Genomic DNA, 19,025 nt, shown 5'->3' on the forward strand with positions numbered 1-19,025 from the left:
TAGAGTGTAGTTAGATGCGAAAGTGGTCCGACGACCCACACACACACTGTCTGGTTAGCGGCGTCGGCCCCGGGGTTGAGCGCCTGGGTCGTAATCCGACAAAAATGTACTGTAAGAAAGTGAAAACGCCAATCACCGCGGCTGATACACATTAAAGTGACTTTTTTTGATAAATTAAACGTTGAATAAACGCCGAATGTTACACATTATTATGGTTATGCCGCACATTATTACCTGCAGGCTTCAGCCATTCGAACGCAACGTCGTTTTTTTTTTATATAAACCGTCTTATACTTTTTGCTTTTATACGCGTACCTATTATTTCGAAAGTCAAATTATAACACTTTTTTCGCATTCATAATACTATCCCCTTGTCTCTTGGACGCTTGTAATTTGTGACTTTCAATATTATTTAAATATATACTTGTCCATAATAGTGTAGGTACACGAGCATTTTGAGGTCTTTTTTTTTATGCTTTCTACTCGTTTATTACCGTGGAAATAAGTGAACCGTAATAAGCAATTAATTAAATGTACAAATTTTTATATTAACCGGGGATTTGTCACTAAAAAGTCAATGCGTAACTTCTACGCCCTGTTGTATAGCACCTATACTATTAGTTTTGGTTCATCTAAGCTTGTATTATTCAACAAAAATACGACAAAATAAGTTTTACTATTGGTACAATATACATTTTATTATAAATAATTGTTGTGCAAACAAAACAGTTCTGAATTATTAAGATAAAAAAGTGTTACGGATGGGAATATTTATTTTGAAGAGTAAAACATTTTCATCCGTAGGAGTTTTTAAATTTTAATCTATTATTTATAAATTGTATTTCCAATGATTTGTTCGATATAAATACAAATTACAATATCAAAACATACAATTTGAGATAATACAAATTTAATTTTAGTTTATTATAATTTCTCCAAAAATTAAAAAAAAAAATTATTTTATTACCTATTTTATAAGAATATAGTAAGTACTATTAATGCATTTCGGGTGATGCTATCTAATGAAATTTCTTCCACATTGATTAAATCATTAAAGTAGATTAAATAGGTCATTGGAATTAAAAACGGTCAGAAACAATAAATATTTGGTTCTTAAAGCTTAGTAGAACAGCACCAACCTCCTCGTCCGTTGGCATTACAGTTGACATTGGAATACCGTAAAAAGTGTATGAAGTCTTTCATCTCAATAACAATGTTTTGCGAGACAGATGACGGATCCTTTTTGAACGGGTAAATAAACCTACACGCGTGGAATGTCTTACTATTGTTGTCAGGCCGGTGAATTGTGATTAAACGGTAGCAATATGTATTGTCGAATATTATTGTCGGTTTTTTAACACGCTTATATTAGCTTCATTTTGTTGTATTTTTTCATTGCGCTTAACTAAAAAACGTTTACACCGTTATCCGTATTGTCGGACAGAATTTTTAATTTTCATATTATTATTGGCGCAAAACAACAGAGGAGATAATTCAAATAAAACCTGAAGTCGATGAATTATATCGAACCCATTAGAAGCTTGTATTTTATTATTATTCGACTTATTGCGCGGTAAACGTACTCCGGAACTAACATAAACAGAGCGGTCGTGATGTGCGATTATATTATAATTGATTTGTAAATTATCATTATTAGTTTAACCTAACCTAACCAGCGTGGCTTTATATATTATGTTCCACTGTTGTTATATTACTCATTAACGTCGTGAATTAGCGTCGGTCGGTTTTATTTTTGAAAATAAATCTTAAAATCGTGTTTATTGTATGTAGAAGCTGTACTGGGATAAAATTTGTGTCGTACTGCTCTAACGATTTCGTACCCAATTTATATTATTTTTAAACGGTTTTACTCGAAAGCAACTTTGACCTGAAATGTCTTTAAGCCGACAGCGCCGTCAACACTCCAGCGCACACGCGAGTGTATCTTTGGTAAACGTTAATGTCTTGTTAAGCAACGATCCCGACAACGATGCCTGCGAGACGTTATCAATTTCTAGTTAACGGGTAATAATGTTACATCATGTATATAACAATATATTTGTATTTATTATATTTTGCCAGCGGTATCGGGAGTGAAGACTTAAACGCATTTTAATCACGTTTAAATTAACGAATCAATTAACGTTGAGAAAAAAAATGTGTTATTAATAACGAAACGATCCATATTTCTTGACCGTTAGTGTTTATCTTTGTGTGGTTTTCTAGAGACTAGACGGTGACTGGTGTACGAAAGGGACTAGGAGAATAGGTCACTTTGCGCCGTATTGTAATGTATGCTAGACCTACCGTAATAAAAATATGTGCGAATTATCTACCGTGGTCGGAAGAACCATTATTGGTAGGTAAGTACACAGTATCTAGGTTTAGTTGTGCGGTTTCGCGAAACCTACACCGTACGTTTTTTGGTCGATAACAACAAATTTCGGGTCAAGACCGCGAGTACGTGATGCTCACACTAAGCAAGCCAACAGATAATACATTAAGACCGGAACACAACGAGGGTTATAGCCGTCTTATACCGTCCAGTTCGCCGTGGTCACCGACGCGTTGGCTTGCTCTACACATATCTACTTAGTATGCGACTACTCGTGCGACGCACTCGGTTGTCTCTGGCTCTCTATGTATAATCTCTTCTGCGGATATTTGGGTCGTATCACGTTAAACTCCTCGCCCTAAATATGCTTTCTAAGCGTACATAGAGAAAAATTCAGGTTTGTGTCCCTAAGACGTGCGGTGCCGAGTGGGTCGCCAAATTCATAGCTTGCAAAATTAAGTCATATTATAATGTAACGAAGGCGTTCAAAAAGTTCATACACTAAAAAAAAAAAATATGATAAGTTGGGCAAATCAATATTAATTCAAATTTCAACAGTATTTAAACAAATAACGCATGGCGTATGGCAATTATGTAAATGGGTAAGTTTGTATCTAATACATTACAAATGGATTGAATACAACTCATAATAATTTAATAAATACAAAATTGCACTGGGCTCTAATCTTGTCTCGATGCTCGTATCAGCTGTAAATATGATATAAAAATACTGCTATGTGTATATAAATATGTATATAATGTATATAATGTAATAATTATGTCCATGTCGAAGAATTAAACGCCCGTTAACTCGTTGCATCATAAATGTGATTATTATCTTCCGCAATAATTTACATAGAACATGTTAACGGGTAAATTCAATTTATGTAGTAAAAGATTGGATATAATATGTATACTTTTCATGATACAAAATCTTTATATTAATACAAATATTTCTACTGATAAATTGAATGAGAATCACAACGATATTACATGCGATTATACTGTACGAACATTTGTCACGGATATTAGATCTTTCTGAGATAACGGCATAGAAAACTAGATGTAATTCATTCATTTAAAATAATATAAAACATATTACGTGTAAACAACTAGCAGAGTTATATGAAACACTGCCGATTTCGCTTAATGAAATATGTACATACCATTCATCATTGTTTTGGAATTTTTTTTCTGATGAGTAATGTTTGATGCGCTCTTCTTCCGGGCTCATCAACGGTTTTATAATGAACCCACCCCTCCCCCCTGTAATATTTTTCTTTCTTATTAATTGTAATCGCCAGAGACTTTCACTCTCGTGCAACATAATGAGTAATAACAATAATAAAAATACATATATTATAATAGTTCGGAAGTGTTGTTGTATCCGGTCGTTCCGATGAATCGGCTGCTGTCGCTGCCCAAAAAAACCACAATGGTTTTACACGTCATCGAATCGACTTCAATATCCTGGACTTGGTTTCGGTGAGAGGACCAAGAAGAAGTGCGTGTACTACACTGTTACATCGTAATAATATGTCGAGTAGATAAATCCAAGTTAAGTTCACAAGTAGCAAATTTACCAAGATCATGATATAACTAAAATCGACATCAGGTCTGAGACAAATATCGTCCATGTTTCATTCTAAGATCCACCAACGATTTAAAACTTCACAAATCAGTCTAAATGTGCGATGCGGGTAAGGTAACGATTTGCATCTGGCCCACAGACATAACGGGACGTTGAAAAAGTGTAAACACCGAAAACGGCTGCGGTGGGGTGGGAACAGCCAGTGCCTAAGTATCACCTTGACGGCGTAACAGCGGCATCACCTGCGCTATGTGCACGATAAGGTTCACCGGCGGCCAAGTCGAGCGGAATGATCCGGGACACGATGGTGTCGTTCCTCCGCTGCTGAAGTCACTGCCACTATGCTGTCTGGTGCACTATCATCCTCGATGGGTTCCGCAGGCAGAGTTTACTCATTACAAACGCATCGTTGAAGTCAAATTTGTCTGACAACAATCGTTGAACTAAGAAGTATAAATATTTGAATACGATCACGAATGGAACAGAATTCACTTGAAAGAAAATTGTAGATACATAGAAACAATTGGCAACGCTCTCAATACATAATATATGTATATATATATAGACTTTAAATTCAGGAAGATTGGAATGGGTGCGAAAGACTGTGTTATGTGACGTTTTATGGTCAATAATCCGAACAAACAATTCCCAAGAGGATTACCGAGTCATAGTGATAGTCGTAGACCATGTAAATAGGATATCAAAGATATTATAAATTTATGGATGATGAGGACTGAAGAAACTGATATTCGTGGTCTCCGGAAAGTTATAATAGAAGCTGCAAAAGCCTACTTGCCTAGAAAATTAAAAAAAAACAAAAATCACTCGGAAGAGATGAAAAATTAACATTACTGAAAATAAAAATGAGCGCGACAGCAACATGTCAAATTTTGATGATGTGTTAAATACTCGTTCAACAGGTTTTCGCGATCAGTGGATTGAAACGATTTACTATTGGTAACCACCAAAAATTCGAAAAAGTTTTCTAAACAATTTCTCTTTCATTTTAAATATTTGTATTTTTATATATTATACTAGTATTGTTGTTTAACTTTACCTAATTACGGAATCGGTGCAAAATATGCTGCCGTGTCATATCCAAAAGATATGCCTATTTCACATTTCTCTATGCCTACAGTAGTTTTTTGACAGTTCCTTTCACTTTGAAAAAACTATTATAGGTATATATAATCTTATGGCGAACGTAAGAAAACTCAATGTTTAATAGAATTAATTTTTATGTGGAATACTTGATTTATAGGTAAAATGTTAAATTATCGCGGTTCAGTTAATTTGTCTGTTGTCGATTTTCAAGTAGGTACCTACTTGAATATATTTTTCCGTAAAATATAAAAGAGATTTTTTTTTAATTGACTTAAAAATAGTTGGATGATAAATGATCGTTGTAATAACTATTGTTATAGATTACACTACAATAAAAAAAAAAAATAACGACATTTCTATTTTATACTGTAAACGAAAATAACTAACGGAGTTTGACTATTTTTGTAGCTGTTATTGTTTGGAAACTCATCAATTCTCTATGTGAATCGAAGAACGCTAATAATCACTTGACAATTATCTTTCTAGTATTTTGTTCTGCAATTTAAACGCGCTTAGGAACTATACATAATGTTTACGGTACTTGTGTTGTTGTTAGCGACGTTTAAATATGATTAGATATGCGCTATCGAATTTTTGAACGACGGAGTAAAAATGTTCAAATATTTTACAACAGTCTCAAGAAGGAAAATAGAAGAAGACATGATCGCCCCTTAAAATTTTTTTAGAAATTTAAATTTTTATACTGTGCACTCAAGAGCCGAATGTAGTAGAACGAAATATTATTCACTTTCCACTTGATTGAATGTAATTTTTCATTGCATAACTTCGAATACGTTTACAATAATTAATATATTGCATTTTTCTACAAAATAATTCGTCATACTGCTCCGGGGGGGAAAAAAAATCTTAATTTGTAATCATCCTTTTGAGTGGCGTGAACGCTTTCAGAATTTATACAGAATTGTGTGTTATTGATAATATTAATTATTACTGTAATATTTTTCTACTATCTACCTGATGTCTTCGATCGGCACGAATTGGTGTGCATGACTTAGCTGCGAACGGTTTTCAACTAATTTAGCGTTAATTTTTGTTTACGAAATCATGGTCGCACATGAGTTAGCGCATATGTGTGTGCACACGATTTTCGTATCCATTAGCATCGCACCTATGCATAAATTTGAATACAAAATTCGCGCATACTTAATGATTTTTGGTAAATCGCACATGCCACATCGTCGTCTCAAGGCGCTACTCAACCGTCGCTGTCGAACGCCCACATAAGTCTATATAGAACGTTTTCGTTGAAAAATATCGTTATTGTTATTATTCGAATCGGATAGGTATGTATGTAAAAATTAACACAAACGTGATTTGAACATTCTTTTGTTTCGCTGTAAATTTACTTAACAAAACTGCCGAAATTATACCGTTGGCAAGGTAATACGGTCGTGACACAATCGTAGGTCTGCGTTTTGAATATTAAATAATAACTATGATCAAAAAACGGTCAAATACGCTTTTGCGGTCAAAAACCAAAACGTGTGTCCACTCGTCGATCGCGTGTTTAACAAGTTTTTATAGACGTGATTCTTGAAAATATATTTTTCGGTTGCCTTGGATAGTTGTTGTTAACACACGGGGTGGTATCGAGATAAACGGAAAAATTTATTACTGATACATGTAGGTTGGTTTTGATGGACATCACATAACATTTGTTGTATTGATCTGATTTCTAGAATTTTCAATATTAATAATATTCAAAAACGTTATTTATATTTAAAAAGTTATTTGAATAATAATAATCGTATAACATTTTAATCTTATTTATCATCTACTTCGCTGACTTGATAAAAATGTGTTTTTTTCTATTCATAAATTCGTTTTTCAAATTTTACTTTATATTCCGGAATAGCCTGTATCCGGTGTCTTCTTCACCTTATCCCATCACACGAATGATGTCAGCTACCTTGGGCCATACGTATTACATGCAATAATTTAATTAGTGTTAACGCGTGACTTAGAAATTACATACGCACGTATTAAGCGATATTATTATAATATTACATTAATCACACGTTGAAAATTCCCACAAGACGCCCTGCAGTCGCTGTTACCTAAGTCTATTTTATAGACTTTCGATTTCCAAGGATTTTCAGGTTGATAAATTACAGTATCTCTCCGTTCAATTATTATACTATATTACTATGAGAAAACAGCGAATCGAGCATATCTCCTGACTCTGGTGTAAAACGTAATTGGATTCCTAAAAGGTTATTATTAAAAACAAAGATTAAAAATAACAAACGCGGTCAATGAAGTAATACCGATGTGTCAACTTTCACGTTCGTTTTGGATAAACCTACTCTGGCCGTGGAATAAAAAAATAATATGTTATAGGTATATATATTTACATGGAAAATTTCTCAATTTCATTTGAAAGTAGCCGAAAAAAGCGGTTAGTATACGAACTGTTAGGTACTCCGTACATATAATATCAACACCATAGAATTAAATTAACTATTGTTAATTAACTATGGTATTAAATTTTGATGGACAAGCTGAGAATATAAATAAGTTAAACGTTTTTAAGGGATGACATCTTCCGCATTACCTTTCCTTCTCCCCACTGACAACTAGATGTAATTCAATTACGTCATAATATTACGACTTGGGCTTGGATCAATTAAAAAACTAAATATATATATATATAATCGCGAATCGTGACATTCGAGTTTTCTAATATTCGTCAACGGTAGAGTAGAGTAGTGGTTTTCAATTGCGCGTCGTGTGTTGGTTGGTTGTGTTTTTAAATTAAATAAAATATCTAGATTTTTTTACTTTTGTTTGTGCGCTTAATTATCACAGTGTATGTACAGCGTGTAATTGGCTCAAATGCGCGGTAAAACGCGCGTTATCTAATTTGAATCGCCGCGTTGAATAACCGAATCTGGTTTTTTCCGCTCTCTTGTACAAACCCCCCCCCCCAAAGCACGTGAAATCGCGGAAAACCAGCATTTTTTTTTTTTAAGACCTAAATCTTTATGTTGGTACGCACAAATCCCGGGCAAGAGTTATATGCCTCTCCGGCGTGCCTCGTGTTGTTGTTGTTGTTTATCATTAATTATCAGATGACATGATCTTCTCAAACACACATACACACACAATCCGGTTGGCGGTTTGTTTTCATAATGTTGTTATTGTTGTTATGTACACACACATATTTGCATACCGCTGAGTTTACGGCAGGTCGAAAATGCACATTTAAACAATAGGGCGGCGGAGGGGTAAACGGCAGGAGCGACTCCACCCGGAGGATTGTGTATGGACCGGTTTGCCTTGAGGCATTCCAATGGATTCGCGGGTTCCACGACGGCGCGTGTAAGCTTTAAGAGCGGTCCGAGCCCATATTTTATCATTTCTCGTTTATACTATACTACAATACACGGACGGAGGGGAAATTAAAGTATTTCGTTCAAGGTCGCCGTCTCGTCGGTTTGTTGTTGTTGTTGCTGCTGCGGTTATCGAAGAGCCTATAGGAGCGTCCGTCTTGTGTATTGTCACACGCACACGACATAACACGTTGTAATGCCACGTATCATTTGGGTCAATAAAATTTTAATAATAATGGTAACAGCTACGGATAATGTGCACACGCGAGTAAAAGTCAACGGTAGTAGTCCACGAAAGCTACGACTGAAACCTCTCTATCGTTATCGTCTCCGCCATACAAATAGATGACTCGCATAAAAGTTTGCCGTTCTATGCTGGCTGAACATGTTTGACAGGACCGATTTTAACGACCATGACGGATTCGCGTTGTTATGTACTCGGATTTTGTACCATATTATTTATTATTGTTAAAGTGTTATCCGAGCAGGTGTGCCGATTCCACGTGTTTAACGGTTGCGTCTGTGTTCTTTTCGGCTCATAATTCAGGATTTGTTCAGACCCTTCTGTGCAACAACCATTCCTCTTGTCTCCCGCCGTTTCTTTACCGTTTCCCCGAGTAGTTAGAGGTCTGCTAGTCCCCGAATTTTCCTTCCAAGAACCCACTTCGGATTTATTATTTAACGTAAGACCTTTTTTTCTTTCAAATCCGAATCCAATCGTTTGCTTTTGTTGTGGTTCATGTTTTACATGCACCTTTACAGCGTCAATTTCGGTTGATTCTACTTAAAAACGAACACCGGTGGTTGACTGTATTAATTATATTGTAGATTTCTGGGTTTCTGTATATTATGAGTATTTTTTAGTCCTTTGAGAAGGGAGGATGCTACGTACCAACTGCAGGATTCCAAATATTTAACAAAATAACTATTTTTTAATTACAATTTGAAACTTTCCCACTCATTGGATAAGTTAATAGGATCGTGTACATAATAACGCTTTTCCATGTTTACATTATTCATTCGTCCCTAAAGCTGGTACAGTTGTTGAACGGATAAACATGTAGCTATCGATTAACCGTTTTTTGGAGCCACGACCTAAGTGCCGATCGTATCCCGCCGAGTGCCGACTGTACTACACGACACGATTGAGATTCATTGACGGTTCGTGTGTACCGGTAAATCATTTGATTTACATTTGTGCTCGGTTGTAATGAAAGAAAAAAAATTGGTTTATCCACCTACATATACCGGCGCGTTTCTCTGCACCGTCTCGTTGTAAATCGTCCGAGGGAAAAAATCCTTATGGTAGCGCCAACACGAATACACGCGGTCACGCTCTAGTCGAATTGATAACTTAAAGAGCGGGAACGCGCCACGGCCTTTGCCTTAGCCGATTTCTAGGTCTCATACAACAATGATATTGATAATAATGATAATATATATGTATAGGAACATCTATGATGATTAATCGTTGCCGGCCATCGCATAATGCCTCCGGTGCTTATATGTATGCCTGCGTACTAACGTATCGCGAGGCAAACAAACCTTGTTCTGCAACATTTTTCTACACGGTTGCAAAACCGTCGACCGGGAGAGACCGTGGGAATCGTCAATTATTACTATGGTCGTACTTTGAATGCGCTGTTACGTTTGATAAACGCACAGGTGTGTTATAGCGCACACGGATCGCGGTTTCTTATCGGCGTGTCCTTGCGCCCTCTCACCGCTCTGGCGTGCGTTGCAGTACTATGCGATAATACAATATCCAGGCACCGGACACTGATAAAAATTAACACCGGGGACACAAATATATAATGTAGAAAACTAGATTGCTAACTAGTGATAAGAATTGATGACAAACGCCTCTTGTGTAACTATAACAAAACTCGGTATTTAATTAAACAACTCCCGTTGGCGCAAAAACAAAACCTTTGAAATTGTATTGTTCAGTGTAATTAATATGAACCAAAAACCTATGAGACAATTCTTGAAAATACTCCTGGGTGTTTTTTTCTAGGAGGATTTTTTTACCAGGTATTCTAAGGACTATAGTACATAGTATTACACGAATTAGTAGAAAAATAAAAAAACACAGAGGATACAATGGAACTTGGTAACATTAGTCGGTCGTGTTCCAACTGTCGTCGTTCCGCAAATAGGTTACATACGGCATCTAGTTTAATTGTTTTTTTTTATCATGTTATGACGTACCAAGGACTTTGCTCGGTAACTGATTTGATTAATGTCTTTTTTTTTTTGTAAAGAACCAGTCGCGAAGTGTTGTTGCGAAACACCGACTAAGCGATCATAGAAAATTCCATCCTATCCAATATCATATCTTATATTATCAGCTATGCATTGAAACGAATCGTCTTCGGTCTTGCAAAACACGTCTAATTAAAAAACTAGTAACACTGTACTAGCTGTATCAAAGCTCTTCGATTAAATTTAATAAAAATATAAAACAAAATTCAACCGATTTAAATAATACATTTATGTTTGTAGTTTGTTGAAAATGTACAGCAAAAAAAATAGCGGTTTTTACTATAACATTTTAACGAATAATCGTTTTCGACCTCGAGTCCTGCTCTAACTGTCATATTCTTGGACACAGGTACAGTGTACCTGTACTATATTTTTTTCAAAACACAGGACTCGTCAACGTCGTCGTTACAGAAACAATTAAAAGTTTCTCAACGTTGCCGGCCGCCGATCGTGGCACACGATACTGTCGTGGTCCAGGAAAACAATAGGTCGGCCGGGTTTCAGTGTATTGAAATAATTATATAGTTGGGTGCTTATATTGTGTGTATATATATACACATTATACGGGTTATTGTTTCGGACGAATTGCGAAATTAACGCCGTTGTTGAGCTGGCCGTCTTGAACGGATAGAACAATGAGGGACGCTCGGCTTGTTTTCAACACAACACAAACGGCATTCCCTTTTGACCCTTTGCGTTAAGTAGAAAACCTAAAATATCGTTTATAATATTTTTAAATTACCGACATAACCACGACCCCCTATAAATTGGCACGAAAATCAAGTTTATCCGAAAAATTATATGACAATGATATTAATATAATTAATATTACTCGATTTGTTTTAGTCTGTAGCTTTCTACAAGCTCTCTGCCTCAGTTGAACCCTCTTTAATACTTAACATTAAATCAAAATATTCTGTGTTGAATCTACCACCTGCAATTTCAGCGTGGTTTTTTTATATATCCGCCAAACATATCCGATTGTATTATTGTGTGGTTTGAATATAATATGTATAAATGGATTTCTCCGTCAAATCGTGACCTTTCCAAGGACGGACGTTAACGATACGCCATATATATAATATATTTTATTTTGTGTATAATTTTTTTTATACTATATTATTCTTGTTCGCATCGCGGTGAATTTAACTCGCCGGTCGCATAACATTGTATTTTACGTCTTACACATTTTATTTACCTCTATCATACCTCTTGATAAATGTATATATTTTTTTTGCTGTTCGACATTCGTTCTAGATTTGTAAGTGCCTATTTTTTCATGAATGCGTCGCAAACGAGTCGTATTCAATGATCTTGTTGTATACATTATTATGGCGCGAACGAGGACGAATAATAAAAAAATAGAATAAAAAATTGTTGACTAGGTGTCCCCGTCAAACTAGAAATACTGTCGCTTTTCAACTCAATAATGAACGGTTAATTAGCAATAATAACGCAAACCTCGGGCGCGGTATATTTCTAGCAGGTGATACTTGTGTAGTATTATATAATTTTTTTTTTTCCTAATAACTGCGTCGTATTCAATCGGCTTGGTGGATTTTTGCGGTTTACTAATTATTGGGCTCGATTAAATCTATAGACTGCCTATAATATACTCTATATCTTATACTTTACAGAATCTGAAAAAATGGCGTTAACAACGCCTAATAATAATGTTATGCTATCATATCTCGTTAATGAATGGAAAGCTGTTAAAATGGTCGGAAAACAAAACCGTTTACAGCCTACTACGAAGCTATCCTAAAAGTACTTAACCTTCAGAAACGACCTATTTGCTCGCCTAACTAAATCAACTTATCATTCTAAATAATTTATAGCTTCATCAGCGTTAGTGCAGTAAACACTTTGGAGGGACTTGAACGCTCGACCGAATCAAGAAGTAATTTAATTTTAATACATGGGCCGACCCCATGTAGTAAGACGATGATGAAATTGTATTGTAGTTGCATTTTGGTTTTATTTTAATTGGAGGTAGTTTTTTTTTTAGGTATCTCTACTATGGTTTTTTTTGTGCACCCAACATAAGTTATTTTTCCAATTTTTTTACAGTTTAGAACGCTCTAGAAGGTAAAAAATTAAAATTTTAGAAACTCGGTTGAGTTTGTTTTTTAAGAATTGTTTTGGTCCGGATGGTTTTTTCTGCTCCGAACCGTTGGCCTTGTTAATCAAACCATTGCACGACATTTTTGCCGTCGACGGCAGTGATATAGGAAAACTTCCTCTAAGGTGGGCTCGACGATCCGTATCGGTTTGTGAACGACCAAAAAAAAAAACGTTTACACTGTTGTCGACTGTTTTTTGAATTTTTTTTTTTCAACGGTCAGCTCACAGTTGTATAACAATAACAGCAAAATAATAATATTAACGATCCATAAATCGTGAGAATCGTACGAAATTCGTATGGTAAAAATCAACAAACAAAACGGTCTAAGAAAAAAAAAATGTAAAATAATCAAAATAGAAACCGTTGGCTATTTTCGAACCGGAACAGCCCGAACGGAACTGCATGTGTCATGAACATGGCCGGGCTCAACAAAAGAAAATTCACCGCTAAAAGAAAATAAAAAGTCTTAGGAGACGACGGTATTTAAAAAAGGCAGATATAGTATGCTTAAATTTTCAATCGGCATGCTAAACCGAGTGAAAGCGTACCCGAGTATAAGAAAACAAAAAAACATACATCTAAACCGTGTACACAAGGTAGTAGGTACATACCTAATAAAAATTCAACGGGATTATCTAATTATATTCCAATATGCGAACACTGTTGCCGTAATAATAAAAATATGTTGTTACTATAAACAATAAACGGTAATTTTTTTTTCGTCATGGTACCTATTTGATATTTCATAACACACATTTGTGTACATCGAAATATTATAAGTAGGTATTACTGCATCGCTTTGTGGTTGAGACGACGGTCTGTTCGATGGTAACGATTATTATTGTAATTGAGAAACACGACCGATAAACGATCAAAGAAAATCGTGATGTCCATACGTGACAGACAGTATAACGAGTGGAAACAAAAACGTTAGAAACATAATGAATTAACTGTAAAAAAAAATGTACTAAAAAAACTAATGTTTACCCATCGTAGTAATTAAAATATAAGCAAACTATTTTCATAAAATTTAAACATTTGTAAATACAAATTTTCAAACATCCGTTGCCAAAATTAATTAAAAAATGTCAACTAACTTGTTGGAAACATTAATAGTTTTTTTGCTGTATGGACTTGAATGAAACTGTAAAATATGTATTTGTTCTATACACATGAACATGGAACCGCCCAATTCATTAGATGAATGAAAGTGAATATTATGTACAGACGTTGTGTATTGTTTGCCGAGATGAAACAATGGCACAACAAAGAGCACAATATTATTATCAATTAACAAAGAATATCCTGAATTTTTTTTTTTAAATGTTTATAATTCGCGTTTTAAAAGCGAGAAAATAATAATTTCTAATAATTAGCAATAGGTTTTTTGTTTTTATAGTACCTATATTTTTACAATAAACCATATGAAATACACATTGTGTAGTATGTACAAATGTTTTATTTTCTCTCATTTTTTGGCTTCGATCACGTTAAAAGAGTATTTTATTTTGAAACTAAAATTCACCATTTTTTACTAGTTTACAGTTTACAGTACTTTAAGTAGGTCGGAAATCGGAATCACATTTACAGTACCCACAATTAAGTGGTTTAAAAAACAAACATTACAGAAGTATGCATCTTATTCGGTTCGGCTTTTAATCATTGGTAGTTTTTTTTAGTAAACTAAAATCGGGACTCCAAAAACAGCTATGAAACTTTTTCAAAAAGTTCTGTCAAATACTAACTGGACACCTACTAAAATGATTACCTCTTCCCCTCCTCTAAATTTTTGTCAACTTATGCAACCTTTAACTTTCTTAACCAACTGTAAAATAATCGAATAATCGGTTTTTATTTTTGTTCATTTAAAATATTTATATAATTAGTGAAAAGTAATGATCCAACTCGTTTGAATGGAATTTCATTAACTTTGTGACTACATATTTTGTATCTTAGAAAACATATCATATATTATAATAACACATACGTTGATTAAGTTTCACAACACTTTCAATCGTTTAAACTTGTTATTAAACAATATTTTTTTTAGTATTATCTCTTTTGACAACATTTCGCAGCAGATATTATACAAAATATGTAGGCTAATCGATTCGAGTGCGGTCGTTTACCTACAACAAGATTTTTTTTTATACTGTGTCATCTGTATTTATGATCGGCTTCATATAGAATCGAAGAGAAAGTGCAACATGTCTGATGCAGAAACGCATTGTTGTTGGTTTTTTTTTATTTTTATTAATAAAGGAATAATACTTTTTTTTTGACAGGACGTTAATTAATTAATATAATCAATATTTAACTTTTGTTTTTTTTTTTTGATTTCAGAACAAACCACAGGACACATAAACAGAAATCAATAAAGCCATGAGACAGAACATCACGGTAAGTGCGACCAAATATGGATGAAACATACATAGTAGACAAACAAGCACACATGTTTTACCAATCAAACGGTATATTGACCGTTTTCTGTACTTTTTATTTTCTTACTGTTGTTTCGATCGACGAGAGGTTCGATATTGTGTCCAAATACTTTTTACTATAAGTAGGTAAATTACTGTTAACATCTAATAATATTTACAATTAGCATATTATGTGTATAGGCCAAGTAAACAGTACTATAAAAACTAAAAGTGTATTTTGATTGGTATATTAACTATTTAAATAAAACCGACCGTGAAATATAACAAAAAAATAGTAAAAACTTGTTTCTGAATATAAACATGTTTTTGTTTACTATTTAAAAATACTTTGTGTAAACAAGAAAACATTACATTTAAAGAAAATATTACCTTATTTAAAAAAATTCAACTGCATGTTATCTTTTAATTTATGGTTTCCAAAAATTCCTGATTTCATTTTGAGATCACCTCGTGGCTCGTTGGGACATAGTTATATTTTAATCAGCCGAAGAATTAGGTAATCATTTTGGAATAAAGTTTATTTCCATAGACGTTATGTAACAACATGAGGGTTCCAACACAATAAACGGGTAGTATCAAATTTTGTAACAAGATATATTATTGTTATATATTCACCTATACGGGTTTATAATATTCCTCCATAAACGCTGGTATTTTTTAAAAATAATTTTTTTTTTTTATTAAAACTATTTATAAACTATTATTATGTAAGTATTGCGCATAATAATAATAATAACGTCACACACAAAAACAGATTATACAAGAAGTGTGTTTGTTTGTGACGTTAAGCATCTATTTTTATGTTTATTTTATGCGACAAGATGTTTACCGAACAAAACAGATGTAACGTAAAAACTTCACTAAGTTATATCATGTAAATACGTCTTGTAACCAGAATCGAGAAACATGTTAACAATACATAATTCGTTGAATAATAGACAATTTTTTATTCGTGAATAATATTATTCATTTATTATTATTATTATTTATAAAATCTTACAGATCAATTAATAAAAGATAGTTTATTTACTAATTATAGATAAATATTCTCATGTTAGATAAAGTCGAAGAAATATGCAAATTAATATAGTTTAATATTCGAAAATTGCAAAACGCGGGTAGTTAAGCTTTTTTTTTAATAGAACTATAAATCCAGTTTAGCAATAATTGCAACGAGAATTGCATCGAAATATAAAACAAACCCGTTTAAACGAATAAAACTAAAATACGATTTTAAGGGAAAAGTAGTTTACGGAAAGGACTTCAAAACCGAAATGCTTGTTTTATTAACACTAAATAGATCATGACTTTATAGCTTTGAGGCTTTCACAATTGTGAAGCCGGTCTGATACTCTCTAGTTGATAACATAATATAAAAAATAATTAATAACGAAAAACACGATGATCCGTTAGAAGAGTTCATGATTTAGCTTAAACAATAAACTATTAATTATGCTATTGTTTGTGTAGACAAAAAAGGTGCACGATTTGTTTGAATAGTAGGAAGTAATGGATAACCGATAAAACAAAAGAGCCTAATTGACTAATATTAATTCATGTTCTTATTATTTATTTCTTACAGTATAATATGTTTTTGAAAATCATTTCCGACCAAAAGTCTTATCCAAAACTCTTCAAATTAATATAATTATTATTTATAGTTAAAGTGTGAATTTGATAGTTTCAAATTTATCAAAAGACATAACTGAATCACTTTTTGTTAAAAGGGCACATGTTTCAATAGGTGAACTTTTGGGAAGTGATAAAAAACTGCATAACTTTCAAAATGTGGTAACTTTGTAAATAATTTTTTTTATGTGCATTATGACGTGCATGGTACTCGACATTTATACCAAATTTCGATACTGTACAAATATTTAATTCAAGTTTAAACTAGTTGAAAGTTGAAAAACATTTAACGAAAAATGTAACATATGCCCTTTTAACAAAAAGCGATTGAAATAATATTAAAAAAATAAAACATTTTTTTATTTGAAATTATTAATCGTTAACCAAACTTATTTTTATATTTATTTAATATCCGTGCACAAAAATATTATTAAATTCTTCAAATAAATCAAATCGAATAAATAATAGATAATAACGAATAATAATTGTCTATTCTGTCATTTTAATCGAACGATTTCAACTACAACAAAATAGAGGCATATTTCTTTGAAAAATTTTCCAGTTGCACTTGCCTCACATCAATCTACGTGCATGAAATGTTTGTGTTTGTAAATTTTCTTTGCACTCCGAACGATAACAAATCGAATACAGCTATGGGAAAAAATTACCAACAACTTAAAGACGGCCGAACGCGTTGTGCATAATATTATTGTATATTATTATTATTTGTATCATTATGACAGCAGTACGACCGCAGCAGGTGGTATGAAAAAAAAAGAATACCGTTGTACCTACGCGATTGCCGGAGAAAGGGGTTGATAAGACCTGTGCGGGTTTTCACTTTTGTTTGCAGTTATGTATGGCCCTCGAGACTATTTAAAATAATAAGAGCCCGAGGCGTCCGCATCGATAATAATAATTTCTCCTCGCCGGGTGAAGTAACACCGAGTAAGTAACGGTCACCTCGAGGCTATCTCGATTTCCATTTGTTTTGGCTTTCGTTACCTTGGGCAATAAGACAAACGCATTCCTCGCCATCATAACTCCTGTGTCGTCCCAAAGCTCTGCACCTCAGCACACACCTTATTAAGCAAATCCCTAAGGGTACGTACGACACAGTGAAATCGCCCACACCCGTTTCACAAATTTATTACCGTCGTAATATTGTTTACGGCGCGGTTGTGTGTATACCAAGTACACATAGAGAACCGTTTAACCAAAAAAAAAAAAATATGTATCATTCGGATGGGCCATCGACCTTCGGATATTTCATTTTGTCCGTTGATCAATAATATTATATTATGCGGTTTGACTTAACGCAATTAGCTGTCACGAGGTGTGTCGATTATACACTTTCTCTCGGCAGAATATTCGGCTACTTAAACACTATTCTTCTTCGTAGGTCACGAGATACGCTCATCTGTCGAATTGATTTTATATTGGCTATGCCGTTATGCCATCATACCGTACAAGCGATGTCAGAAAATATTTCCCAAGACAATCAAATGTAAACATGCAAAACAACAACGGTTTTATTTCAAAAAACTTATAAATAGTTGAAGTGAGTTTACTGAACTAAAAAAAATAATAAATAAAATATAGGATTCAAACAATTACTAATTTTATAAAGAATAAATCATTTTCTCTTAAAAATATAAAAATAATAATCGATTAATGAACAAACACTTATATTTTCAATGTTCGCATAAAAGATGTCCATATGCTTTTTAAATATATTCTTTCAATTTTTCAAATATTGATGGAAACTTGTATAACAAACCTATTGTAAACGTTTTAGTTTAATGAAAGCTTCGTGTGTCTAAAATAGGTTTTGTGTTAGTATCATTATTCAAATACTGTTAACACATAACACAACCCTATTATTTATCCCTATCAGTATTTTCAAAATTTTTGTCTTTTGAGGTCTGTATCTGTGTAAAATTTTGAAAAAATTATAATATATGATATCTAATTTTTATTGTCCACCCTAATTCCAAACTATTCTCTAATGCATACTTAGGTCATACCCACACTATGTGTGTGCGCATACATTTTTAAAATCGGTAACCAAACTTCAGTGTCTGGTAGATGATGTATGCATCTTGAGCAGATTGAGAATTATTCAAATAATTTTTTATCTAGTTCAAGCAATTAATACAAAATTATGTTCTATTTAATCATT

At 33.4% G+C, this 19,025-nt stretch overlaps 1 protein-coding gene across 5 annotated transcripts in view; it reads left to right on the forward strand.

Annotated features, from left to right (window-relative positions):
• The window catches only part of LOC126840517 (uncharacterized), a 44,858-nt gene that overhangs the window by 11,001 nt on the left and 14,832 nt on the right, over nt 1–19,025 (forward strand). For all 5 annotated transcript variants that reach the window (XR_007686067.1, XR_007686068.1, XR_007686066.1 and 2 more), the window contains exon 2: nt 15,117–15,173. The gene's annotated coding sequence lies outside the window, so the exon portion shown is untranslated. The remainder of the gene's footprint in view (nt 1–15,116; nt 15,174–19,025) is intronic.

This window comes from Adelges cooleyi, unplaced genomic scaffold, assembly GCF_023614345.1.
Source record: "Adelges cooleyi isolate 19-005CV unplaced genomic scaffold, UGA_ACOO_1.1 ACOO_flye_CR_arks_rails_tigmint_CR_PRNA_376, whole genome shotgun sequence".
NCBI classification, from domain to species: Eukaryota; Metazoa; Arthropoda; class Insecta; order Hemiptera; family Adelgidae; genus Adelges; species Adelges cooleyi.